The following is a 13,547-nucleotide window of genomic DNA, read 5'->3' as shown; positions in this document are numbered from 1 at the left end:
TCAAAGAGGGCCATGATCCAAAAAAGGTTAACATTCAGCTTCTTATTTTACAAGCAGAGAAACCCAGATTCTTCATGTGGATTAGTCAGACCCCCAAATGGCCTCCCAGTATCATCTGTGGTGGCCATGCTACTGTGATTTGTGTATTACTATATCCCTACATTCTTTAGCATAAATGGTTACAAGATCATTAATTTCATTTGCTAATGAGTTGATTCATAACAGAATTCAGAGTTGATCCATCCTGTTGTATAGAAGGTATTTTTAATATATAGCAAGCAGTAGCTGCTGTGCTTCTTGTACAGCCTGCAGAACCGTAAGCCAGTTAAACCTCTTTTCTTTATAAATTATCCAGTCTCAGATATTTCATAGCACTAAGCCATTCGTGAGAAATCGGACTGTGTGATCCAATCACTTCCCACGAGGCCCCACCCCAAACACTGGGGATTACAGTTCAACATGAGATCTGGGCAGGGACACAGATCCAAAGCATATCATTTGGCCCCTGGCTCCCCAAATCTCATGTCCTTCTCACATTTCAAAATACGATCATGCTTCCAAATAGTCTCCCCAAAACCTTAACTTATTCCAGCATTAACTCAAGTCAAAAGTACAGAGTTCCACCTGAGACAAGGTTAGTCCCTTATCCCCATGAGCCTGTAAAATAAAAAACAAGTTAGTTACTTCCAAGATACAATGGGGTACAGGCATTGGGTAAATATTCCTGTTCCAAATGGGAGAAATTGGTCAAAACTAAGGAGGTGAAAAGTCCCATGCAAGTTTGAAACCTGGCTGATCAGTCATTAAATCTTAAAGCTCCAAAATAATCTCCTTTGACTCTCTGTGACATATCCAGGGCACACTTGTGTGAAGGATGGGTTCCCAAGTCCTTGGGCATCTCTGCCCTGTGGCTTTCCAGGGTTCAGCCCCTGCAGCTGCTCTCATGGACTGGTGCTGAGTGCCTGTGACTTTTCCAGCCTGAGGGTGCAAGCTGCTGGTAGACTTATCATTCTGGAGTCTGGAGAATGGTAGCCCTCTTCTCACAGCTGCACTAGGCAGTGCCCCAGTGGGGACTTCATATGGGTGCTCCAACCATATGTTTCTCCTCTCCATTGCCTTAATAGAGATTCTCCTTGAGGGTGCCACCCTTGCAGCAGGCCTCAGCCTGAACGCCCAGGGTTTTCCATACATCCTCTGAAATCCAGGCAGAAGCTGCCAAGCCTCAACTCTTACACTCTGTGCACCTACAGGCTTAACACCACAAGGAAGCCACCAAGGCTTATGACTTGCACCCTCTGAAGCAGCAGCCCAAGCTGTACCTGGGCCTCTTTGAGCCATAGCTGGAACTGGAATGACTGGGATGTAGGCAGCAGTGTCCCAAGGCTGTTCAGGGCAGACATGGCCTGGCTGGCCCACAAAAACCATTCTGTCCTCCTAGGCCTCTGGGCCTGTGATGGGAGGGGTTGCTAGATGGTCTTTGAAATGCATTTGACAATGGGGCTTTTTCCCTGTTGACTTGGCTATTTGCACTTGGCTCCTTTTTACTTATGCAAATATCTGCAGCCTGCTTGAATTCCTCTCCTAAAAAATGGGCTTTTCTTTTCTACCACATGGCCAGGCTGTAAATTTTTCAAACTTTTTTGGTCTGTTTTCCTTTTAAATGTAAGTTCCAGTTACACATCATTTCTTTGCTCACACATATGAGCATTGGTTTTTAGAAGCAGCCAGGCTGCATCTTGAATGCCTTGCTGCTTAGAAATTTCTTCCACCAGACACCCTAAATCATCACTCTTAAGTTCAGAGTTTCACAGGGCAGGGACACAATGCAGCCAGTTGCCTTGCTTAAGGCATAGTAAAAGTAACCTTTGCTCCAGTTCCCAGTAAGATCCTCATTTCCACCTGAGACCTCATCAGCCTGGTCTTCACTTTCCATATCGCTACCAGCATAGCGATACAAATGGCTACAACCATTCGAGTCTCCAGGATGTTCCAAATTTTCCTTCATCTCTCTGTCTTCTTTTGAGCTCTCCAAACTCTTGCAACTTCTGCCTATTACCCAGTCTCAAAGCTGCTTCCACATTTTCAGATATCTTTAGAGCAATGCCCCCACTCTTTGGTACCAATTTTCTGTGTTAGTCTGTTCTTTCACTGCTATAAAGAAATATTGGAGACTGGGTAATCTATAAGGAAAAGAGTTTTAATTGGCTCGTGGTTCTGTAGGCTCTATAGGAAGCATAGCGACTTCTGCTTCTGGGGAGGCCTAAGGAAGCTTCCAATCATGGCAGAAGGCAAAGAGGAAGCAAGGCACGTCTTACATGGCCAGAGCAGGAGTAAGAGAGAGAGGGGGTAGGTGCCACACACTTTTAAACAACCAGATCTCTTGAGAACTCACTCACCATCATGAGCACAGCACCAAGGGGATGGTACTAAGCCATTTATGAGAGTCTGCCCCCTGATTCAACCACCTCCTACCAGGCCCCACTTCCAACACTTGGGACTACAATTCAACATGAGATTTTGTGGAGACACAGATTCAAACCATATCATTAACTTTCTACCATTTCTTGTTTGTGTCATCTGTAATCCCAAGTTTATACCCATACCCATCTTCCCTGCATACTGTTGCTGAATATTATATTTATTAATTTACCATTAATACATGTACTATTTACATAATAGCTTATTCTCAAAATCTGCTATTGAGAGAGACTAAGGGCAAGTTTAGCAAGCATTGTCATTTTTTTCTGTTGACTGATAAGGGTCTGATTCTCTTAGTAAGAGTGTATTCTTTTAAAAGCCTCTGATTATTTATGTGAAGATAAATGAGGTATACTCTTTAAAGGACTGAGTTTGGAACATGACCTAATTAAACAGCCCTTGACTTGACTGAATATCTCATCTTGACTGAGTATCTCCACGTGCTGCGATAGTCACTGCAGGTTTGCCATCTTCCAGGTTTTCGCTTTTTATTACAATCGTTGATTCTCCAAACAAAAGTAAATTGAATTGGCCTTCATAATAAAAGCACTTTGGAGAAACTTGAGAATTCAGTGTTTGAGTTGTATATACCTGGTGCTCAGGCCCAGTGTGATGGATACCATCTCTAAAAAGCAAAATTAGGAACGATACTGCTAATGACTTTTTTTGTGCTGTAGGAAGCATATTTTTTAGTATCGTCACAGGTTTCATATAAGTAGGCCAAATGTTACAATACAGGGAAGGGACATTTACTTTTGACTCCAACTACAGTAAACCCTGGGTTGAAATTCATCGGAAATTGTGGGTCCTAAGTGGAATGCAAGAAAAGGCTTACATCTAAATTAGCAAACCTACTTCACAATAACAGTTGTGTTTTCCCTGAGGAGTGTTTCTTGGCTATCTGATATTATCTGTCTTTCAGGAATAAAGTAGAAATATTTTCTGCCCTCGGGGACAGTGATTGAAGCAAATCTTGGCATTCACAAATGAAAGGGTGTTGAATCTCCCGCAGCTCTCAAGTAGGTGCTTGTCCTGAGCTAGTAATGGAGTTTGCATTACTCATGCCCTGGGCTTATGAAAGTCTAGTTATTAAAATTAAAAACGCTGAAAAATGACTTATACTTGGCATCTTGTTCATAGAAACTTGAAACTGTAATAAATACTATAATGGGTAGTTGAGTGTCAGCCTCCCAAATGATCTAGGTGGATTGGATGATTGATGATCACCTGGAGAAGTAGCAGTGCTGAGTTTGAGATGGGAGGTGGAAAGGGTCAATCGCAAAAGTAGGTAGCTGATCTCTGACTCGTTTTAAACGGTATAAAAAAAGGGAGAGCCCCAAATAGAACACGAAGTTGCCCTGAGGAAGGTGGGGCTCTCTGGGCAGAAAGCTGCTCCAGGCCGAAAAAGCCGGCACTCACTGGCGCCTTCTGGTCCCTGGCCTTGGGAGGAGTTGCTCACGTGGCTTAATTGGCCTGAGAAAGTGAATGCTTCAAGTTGAGTGCTATGTAATTTCTTAATCTTGTGTTTGCTTTTTTTAATCCTCCAGTTGACACATCTTATTTGCTTTGTCATGGTTCTAATTCTGTGAGTGCTCATGCAGAGAAATATATCTGTTTGTATTTTGTTTCTCTGCCTACTCTACATACACTCACATGCAATTCTCTGCCTACATACACTCACATGCAGGTGCCCACACACAGAGGAACATAGTAAGTATCCACAGGATTAAAAAAAAATTCTAACACATTACAGTAAGAAATGTTAAAATCTGTAACCAGATACTGACTGACCTTTCTAAGAAAAATTCAACAGGAATTAGCATCAACAGATGTCCACTACCAGTAGAGAGCATGAGGCCCTTAGTCACTCGCTGAGAATGAAGGATCTCCGGGCCAGAAGGTATTTATAGGTGTGACGGTGGCAGCAGCTGTTTGTCATGGTTGCCAGGCGACAAGTTATAACAAAGCCCCCCCCCCCCCCGTTTTTAAGTTTGTCAATATGGAATGGCAACATAGCAAACTTTCTGAAAAATATTGTTTGGCTTCAACTTCCATTTATTATAAATTAAAAATAATGAGTAGTGTGAAATAATGTAAAACTTTCTGGAGGTGTTATAACAGAAATGGAAACATCTTTGGAAATGATTATTGCACTATAAATTCATAAGGATGTGAAGAAGTTAAAACTTAACAAGAATGGTGTGTGCGTGCGTGTGTGTGTGCGTGTGTGTGTGTGTGTGTGTGTGTGTGTGCGTGCGTGCGTGCGTGCGTGCGTGCGCGTGCGTGCGTGCGTGCGTGTGCGTGTGCGTGTGTGTGTGTGTGTGTGTGTGTGTGTGCGCGCGTAGACAACACTATCTGAAAATGTTCTCCAGTGGGGTGCAGTTGCCCTACAAAAACTTGAAAAGTAAAACCAAAAAGGGAGTCATTTTTCTCTGATATTCCATGTGAAGGTTGGATATTCATCGATCTTTCCATTCTGCCCTACTTATCAGGGCCCAGTCCTGTTCTCTACTGGCATCACAAATGCTGGTGGGCCATGTGGGAACAGTGTCCACAGGAGATACTCGTGGATCCAGGGATTTCCTAGTAACACATTAAGGCTCAAGTTTTGCCAGCAGAAATCTCATATGAAATACTGATTTCCAGTTCCAGAAAGTCTTGGAATATATCAACCAACCTTCCTTCCTTCCTCCCCACCTCCCTCCCCCCCTCCCTCCCTTCCTTCCTTCCTTTCAGTAGAGACGGGGTCTTGCCATGTTGACTAGGCTGGTCGTGAACTCTGGGGCTCAAGGGATCCTCCTGCCTTTGTCTCCCAAAGTGCTGGGATTACAGGTGTGAGCCACTGTGCCTGGCCCGTATTTCCTAATTAGCTAATTTTGAAGGTATTTTAACTGCCTATTGGCACAAAAGAACAAACAAAATTCCTCCATATAGATGACAGTTGTTTTCCAGATTTTTAATATAACTTTTTGTCTATTGTTTTGTATATTTTTATACATATAAAGGAATGCATGCTAATTATTACCAACATGTAATGTATACAGATATTCAGATAAGTGAATTAAAAACAAAGTACCACTAAATAACCACTGTTAATTATTTTTGACATTTTCTTCTTTGGATGTTTACTGTTTATATTCATTCAATATTTTTATGTGCCTCATAGATGTCAAGCTCTGTTAGCTACTGAAGACAGAGCACTGACCAAGAATTCCTTTATGGAATTTAAAATCTAAGAGGGCGTCAGTGTTACAAATGTCATAAATAGCAATTGATAATTGCCATGAAAGAATGTTACCAGATGCGACAGTTGTGGTCAGTAACCAGGAGATCTGCCGTGTTTCAAGCCCTTTTCAGCCTCAGTTTTCTCTTGAGTAAAATGGAGATAACCCTGCCTTGCAGGGTATTGTAATGGGGATGGGGTCATAGGGGGATCACGTGGAGGACATTGGGACAATGCAGGCAGAGTGCTTAACATAGTGCCTGGCACACAGCGAGAGCTCAGCAGATAGTTGCCATGGTCATGATTATTATGGGCACGTGTTGTAATTTAAGTTTGAGAAGTTGGATTCATGGTTATGGAATCACTTTGTGGGTACTAATTTAGCAACAGCTGGAGGGGTTCAGAGAGAAAAGAAGAATCTAGACGCCTTAGGACCAAGGAGTTTCACCTGGGAACCAAAGCCGCTTTTTAGCTATTTTGATTTCTATTTGTGTAGCTTGGCATTTAGGGATCCATAATCCTGCCCGGGGCACTGCCTTAATGTGCTTTCCTACTTATCTTTGCAATGGTCCCCATGTTCCAATCCAGAGAGTGATTTTTTCTGTATCTCGCCCCACATTCGGTGCATTCCCAGTTCCATGTGTTACTTCCCTATTCCATTGTGTATTCATTCTGTGACCTTGGACACTATAGCTGATGTATCTGGGCCTCAACTTCCTCAGTCTGTTGAACAGGAATAATAAACAGTAAATCACTTACAGGTTGGTTCTAAGGATTGAACAAGATAGTAAGTTTACAAGATGCTGTTCACTACCTGACCCTTGGGGAGTGTCAGCTATTCTTTTTTATGCTGCCTGTAACCCCCTTTAATTGTTAACAAACTGCCTTTGCTTGATTTATTATATAACCTAATTGCATCTTTCCTTTGTACTACAAATTGCCATCTAAATAAAACTGTTATAGTAATCTGTGTAATCTTATAACTCTTTTTTTATGGTTACATTTATTCATAATTTAAAATATTTTAAACAATTTTCCATTGCTTCTACTGAAGCATGTGGCACTTTATTTTGTGTTACAAATGCCAGAAACCAGCTTCAGGCACAAGGGAATTGGCTGCAGTCATGGGTGATGTCCATGGGTGGATTTGCTTTGCACCTTGCCTTTTGGGCCTAACAGGACCCAAGAACTCAAACCAGATTATCAGGATTCATTCATATTCTCTCCCTGCCTCACATATATCCTTTTTCCCTTCCTCTCTTTTTCTGTCTACTCCAGGTTTCCTATCTCTGGTTGGCAATTATCTCCTCAAATCTAAAGCTCAAGAAATACGTGAAAAGATTTTAGCTTTGATATATTAAAAATATAATTTTCTGCTTTCAAAAATAACTGAGTTGTAAAAACACTTTTAAGTTCATTAGTATATGCTAAAACATTGTCCTGTAAAATGTACAATAGTGAAAAGATCTTACCTTTAACAAGTTCTCCTCATATATCCAATCCCCAAAGTTTTCAAATCCATGTATCTCCAATAGCCCTAGATACAATTAAATGCCATTTTAAACATTTCATGTATCACGAGTGTGTGTGCTTTGAATCATTCTTGGGTCACATGTACACTTTAACTTGATGGTTACGGGCTGTGCCTTAGTCAACTCTCAGTCCCAGGGCCAGGAATGGTGACAGTTAATGTACATTCACTGCATAGTTATTGAAACGAACAGAAGTTAAATGATAATGAGATGGTATTTCTTCTATGCCAAGATTCGTTTTGTTGCAGCGTTATTTTTTCTAGTGCTCAAAGACACTATTGGTGAAAGAGATGAAACAGGCTGCTAGCACATGTTCTCTCTTACAGAATTACAATCTATTTTTAAAAAGCACAAGAGTGTCGTATTTCTTAGTCTTACAGAACCCCCTAATGGAGTATACTGTGTGCTGCATTCTGAAACTGCCGGCAGAGTGCATCAGAATTCCATTATGCAGGCATTAAACTACACAAAGACAAATCTTAGAATATTTAAACATTGTTTTGATAACTATATTTTTAAGGGAACAAAGGTACACAATAATTTAAAAGATACACATGAAAGTAAAATAAGTGAACTGCTTCACATCCCAGTTTGACTGAGTTATTTGGTTAAAACTCATCACTTTGTATCCTACGGATGGTGGTTGAATCACTTAAAATCAGTTTGATCCCTTTAAGGTCTGTTTTTTTTTTTTTTTTTTTGAGAGAGTCTTGCTCTATTGCCCAGGTTGGAGTGCAGTGGCACTATCTCAGCTCACTGCAGCCTCCGCCTCCTACGTTCAAGTGATTCTCCTGCCTCAGCCTCCTGAGTAGCTGGGACTACAGGCGCACACCACCACGCCTGGCTAATTTTTGTACTTTTAGTAGAGACAGGGTTTCACCATGTTGGCCAAAATGTTCTCGATCTCCTGACCTTGTGATCTGCCCACCTGGGCCTCCCAAAGTTCTGGGATTACAGGCGTGAGCCACCACACCTGGCCTAAGGTGTGCTTTTAAGACTTGTTAGGACCAGAGCTGCATTTAGTTTAGGACTGATTATTCTCTGCTACTGAGGCAAGACCCTTCTGAGTATTCCACCCATGTCTGTGAATTTTGAGGTTTTTCAGTCTAGTTGGTAGGACCAGGTGTCATTCTTGGCAAAAGACACCGTTCCTTCTAGTCCTTTCTGATGGCTCTTCCCTGGCCTCTGGGCTCCTCACATGCCTGTGCCAGCCAAGCCTCAGCTGAAGACTGCAGGAATCCCCCACAACAGACCTCTCCCTTTGTCTCCTTCTGCACTGTGCTCTACTCTCCGGCACTGGGTCCTGCAAACTCTGGCCCCTTGGAGCGCCTTTTTGGAAACTCAGCTGTGTCTCCTCAACTCAAGGAGTTGCCAGGTGTTACCTGGGTTGCTGCCTCTGCTCCCAGGCCAGGAAAACTCAAGGCAGAGAGCTGGGTGATCACATAACTCCCTTATTGGTTTATCATCCTTTAGGAGTCACTGTCCTTCCTTGCCTAATGCCCAGGTTTTTGAAAATCGTTGTTCCATAGATTTTTTCTTTATTGCCTTTTGATTGTTTCAGGTGGGTTGGGTATATCAGCTCCCTCTCACACCATCTTGCCGAGAAGCAGAAGTCTCCCTCTTCAATTCAATGTTACTTTATCAAGGATATTTCTCAGAGTGACTCTTAGGATAAGAAACACCTGCCTCAGCATCATCTGGGACACCTGTTAAAAGGCAGCTTTCTGAGCCTCCCCCAGGCCTGCTCCATCTCCGTCTCTTCAGTAAGGCCCAGAAAGCTGCTGCTTAAACCGTGCCCTGGGTATCTCACAACTACATCTTCAGGAACTGCACGAAGGGCTTATTTGGCCAGACCACCCAATGTGTATAACAAATTGTATTCTAATAGGGACAGGGAGGAAGAAAGAAGGGATGCTGGCTTGCAATTCTACTGAGAAGCCAAACCTCCTTTTTTGTGGACAAAGTGAGGCTGCTTGTCCAAGGAGCCATCTTTCCATGTTTTGTTCCCTTAGAGTTTCACTGGCAGGTAAAACCAGAAATTCTTCAGCTGCTGAAAAAGCACTTTGCCCTGGCTTAGGGTTCCTTGATAAAGAATTGCTTGATTGCAGAATGGTCTTCATCAAAACACCTGACTAGTTTTTAGTTAAGAAGGAAAACTCAACAAGATGGCATCTGCTGGGGCTTTTTTGGGGAATCATTTACAGTTACAGATCCTTGAGCAAAGCCCATTTGAAAGATGGCGTGGCTGGGACTTGTAGTGACTTCTCCCTGGGAACTACTTGCACTGGACTGGCTATGAGGATGGAAAGTTGGGGATGATGGTCATCAGGGGGTGACTCTTAAATGGTCTTTATCTTGTGGCTGGAGTGTGTGGTGAGTTCACTCCTTAGTGAAGTCAAGAGTGTGAGAGAAAGCTGGAAGACTGGGAAGAGGGAGGGAAGATGTATAGAAAGATGAACCAAAGAACCTATTTCTCTTTGAACTTGGAAAGTACGTGTTCTCTCTAAAGCTAAGGAGGAAATATTAATAAAGCTACTGGTAATGAATTTTCTCCCTTAGTTGAGCGTCAGTCACAGAAGACTTGTATTGTTTGGTTAGGAACTTAGTATAAACTCAAAATGTTTTGAAGCCTTAGGTATTTTCATCTCCTTTGATGTTAGTTGGGCCTTATGTTGCATGGTGATCAGTGCCAAGGATGGTGGGAAGGCAGCCACACACCATGGAAAAGATCTGTTCCCCAAGCCTTGCCCAGCATTCACAGGAGATCTTTTTTCTAGTTACGTGTTTTCCAAATAAGGCTCTCTAGGAAAACCTAGAGTTTCATTACGTAGCAACTCAGCATGTGTATGTGTGTGTGTGCAGATGACACCTGTGTTCAACGTCAACCAAGCACTAAGCATAGATCTTGGTTTCCGCTGAGTATTGGGTTCTGCACATGAAGTGCTCTGTTTTCCTGGAAAGGGTTGCTCCTGCATGATGGCACGTTGGTATTGGTCGATCACACCTCATCTCTTCTGATTCTAGGAAAGAGGGGGGAGGAACATGAAATGTTCCTTCTCGTTCTGAATTGCCACGTGGTCTCTTCAAAGACTGTCATTGAATGTATTCACCTTTAAAGAGGGCACACATTTGGAAGGATTAGAACTGTATTGGAAACCCAAAGTCCTGGCCTTGGGTCTTGGCTCTGCCTCACACTAGCTACAGAAACTTGGATTTCACGTTCCTCACTTATAAAATAGGGGAATTTGAAAAGTTGACATCAAATGTCCCATCTCATGCCAAATTATATAATTCCATATAACCTAAATTGAACTGTAGTGACATAAATTAATGGTAAACTCACTGGAAGACTATAGAAATGTGAGTTCCTACGGTACTCAGAATGAATCACTGGGCAATTTAAAACTACTATTAAACTCCCAGAGAGCATCTGTTTTTGGTCCAGAAGAAAAGATGTGGAGTGACATCTTTTCTTCACCCTGGAACTTACATTTTCTTTTTAAATCATATATATTTCCATTAAATTTTATTCAGCACAATCTGAACATTTATTTTTAATTGCAAACACTTATTACTCTTTACAAACCCATTTGGTTAGATATTATTTTCAAGTTGTACACAGTGAAGTTCTCGTTTCTGTGATTATAAAAATTCAATATCAATTATAATTTATTGTGCTAATAAGAATGTAAGTAATGATGAAATTTATTGTCCCAAAAAATGATTATGTGAGGCTTTTTAAAAGGGGAAAAATTTAATATAATTAAGAGTGTTTTCTTATGAGTATGGAAGATAGTCAAAGATTATTTTTTTCTTTCTTTCCAGCAAATAGTGTTTATCTGTAGACACAGAGGAATAGTGCTATCAGCATTCAAGTTTTTGAAATAACAGTATTTCCCACATTTAGTGTAATGCAAGACACAACGGGGAAACTTAATAACTTTTTATTGAATAAGTGAATAAATTAATGGATAGATGGTGTCCACTTGAAGTCCACTGTGGAAAATAGATAAGACCCTTAAATGCAAAAGAGAGTTTTTAGTTATTTCATTGTAATCTCTATAAAACACCTTACGTTATATGAAGTCTTTGCTCTAACATTATCTCTATAGTGGCAATTTAATATTACACTAGGGTCTTTTACAATTTGGGGACATTTACTTAAGCAATAATAAAAAATATGTAAACAAATATGGGTATGGTGTCATTTCCAAGACATGAATCCTAAAGATGATATTAGAACAAAGTTCCAGCATCTGTACAAAGTACCATTCATTCAAAAATATATTTTTTTTGTCCTCGCACAGTGGTTCATGCCTGTAATCCCAGCACTTTGGAAGGCCAAGGTGGGAGATTGTTTATTCCATCTGAATCTGTTCATTTATTCCATCTTAATCTTTAAAAGAAAATAACAAATCGTTCCATTATAGCTTTTCATTGATTTTTGTTAGAATTATATTTGGCAAACAGTTCAAATGAATCCTTAAATAGTTGTTCAGTATGCATAGAGAGCCTAAATTAAAATGTTTTCTGTCATCTTCATGGTCCCATTAAACTGAACAGTAGCCTAGCCTGTCTGTGCCAATTTGCAGCAAATCTATATTGTTCTGAGAAAACAGACTGCATTTTAATAACCTTGCATTTCCTTTGCCACAAAGCCTTTGCTCTTCGGTGCAAAATCTTTTCCCACTAAGCAGATACCTTGGCAAGATTTTGCCACATTTTTTTAATATTTAATATTTAATATTTTTATTTTTAGGACCACTTCAGTGTTGAGTGTGATGCATGGGCCAGCAACAAGCTTTCTCCCTGCCCTCATTTTTCACAGGAACCTCAGTGAGCTAAAAACTAGAAACAGTCACTCCATTTAAGAGTCACCTCCCGATGACCACATTTAATATTTTTTTTCTTTTTGTCTCTTTAGCTGGGAAGCTATCAGTTCCAAACCAGGTGAAAGACCCAGGCTCAGCCACTGTATTGCAGAATCATGGATGAATTTCAGCATATTTCTTCAAGAAATATCTCTTTTTAAACAGCAGAGCCCTGGCAAGATTTTGCCACAGATATCTGCTCCTTAGCTATGCCCTTAGTATTTTAATAGATGTGGAATCATGGGGTATGCAAACCTGGTGCCAGATATGGTCCCAGTGAAAACAGATTTGCTCAGTGATTCAAGAGTGGGTAGAGTTAATAGATGCATAAACCATGCCCAAAAGTTCATTTCTTATGACAGACAGCAAATCTACCTGTAGGAATAACATCAGCCAGGACAACTGGTAGCTCAGTGACTCTTCAGAGCATTAGTTGAGGTTGAAGGAACAAAGAGGAAGGAAAATGGCATACTTCCCCTTTTGAAAAAATGCTATTGCACTCATTTAAACTTGGATTAAAATTATTTTTATAAAAAGGAATTATAATTTACAAATTGCCTTACTATTCAAAATATATTAAAAGTCACAGAATCCGTACACAAGCTTCTGTATAGTTGAGCATCTAAAGGCCAAGGTAGTTTTGGCTTGTCTTAGGGCTACTGGAGTTGAATCCAGAGATCAGCCTCACCCTAGTACTCTAGCATAGCTCAGATGATAGTTCACTAACAATCCTTGTCTTCTGCTAGAAACTTTGCTGCTTTTGTTATTGCCATATCCATAGCTCTGTGGCAGTGCCTTCAACGTGGTAGGCACTTATCTCTTAATAATCTCTGGAATGAATTTGAGGATCCTTAACAGGGATCGTTTGAACTGGTATGTTTTTATGAGTTAGGATTGCAATAGCAGGAATTAAGCTTTACGTCATTGTAGTGTTAGGGAATGACATGTATTTACGTGTGTCTTCTTCCTGGAGTGATTGTTTCTAGTTTTTAGCTCCCTGAGGTTCCTGTGGAAAATGAGGGCAGGGAGAAAGCTCGTTGCCAGCCCATGCATCACACTCAACACATTCTAGATGATGACTAGGAAAATGTACTCTGGAAAAATTGAGGACATTGTAAGATCCTTTTAACAATTTTCTATAGTTTTCCAACCATGGTACATGGTATGTATGTATATGTATGTGTGTGTGTGTGTGTGTGTGTGTGTATATATATATATAATTTGTATATTTATTGAAAATACATTGTTGGTGCTTATTCTTAATATTATATGCTTAATTCCAAGGTTTCTCTAACAAGTTCCTACAAGGCCTTCCATGACCTAGTCTCCTCCTACCTCTCCAGCTTCACATGTTCTTCTTCTGGTTGACTTTGCTGGAGCCATGTTGAGACTCAATAGGATAGCACATTTAAGCTCCTTCCCACTCCAAGGCCTCTGCATATA

The 13,547-nt window shown here is 40.8% G+C and overlaps 1 protein-coding gene and 1 long non-coding RNA gene across 2 annotated transcripts in view; one reads left to right on the top strand and one right to left on the bottom strand.

The window, feature by feature from the left end:
* LOC111546789 overlaps nucleotides 1-13,547 on the bottom strand; it is a 33,649-nt gene that overhangs the window by 2,313 nt on the left and 17,789 nt on the right. Inside the window, exon 2 of the long non-coding RNA XR_002732921.3 lies at nucleotides 7,174-7,238. This is a non-coding gene — a long non-coding RNA (uncharacterized LOC111546789). The remainder of the gene's footprint in view (nucleotides 1-7,173; nucleotides 7,239-13,547) is intronic.
* Nucleotides 1-13,547, top strand: part of RETREG1 (reticulophagy regulator 1) — a 146,469-nt gene that overhangs the window by 122,244 nt on the left and 10,678 nt on the right. The gene's annotated exons all lie outside the window — the stretch shown is intronic.

The sequence above is a fragment of the Piliocolobus tephrosceles genome, chromosome 4, assembly GCF_002776525.5.
Source record: "Piliocolobus tephrosceles isolate RC106 chromosome 4, ASM277652v3, whole genome shotgun sequence".
NCBI lineage: Eukaryota > Metazoa > Chordata > Mammalia > Primates > Cercopithecidae > Piliocolobus > Piliocolobus tephrosceles.
The sequence above is the reverse complement of the archived record's forward strand: the minus strand, read 5'-3'. Positions and strand labels throughout refer to the sequence as shown.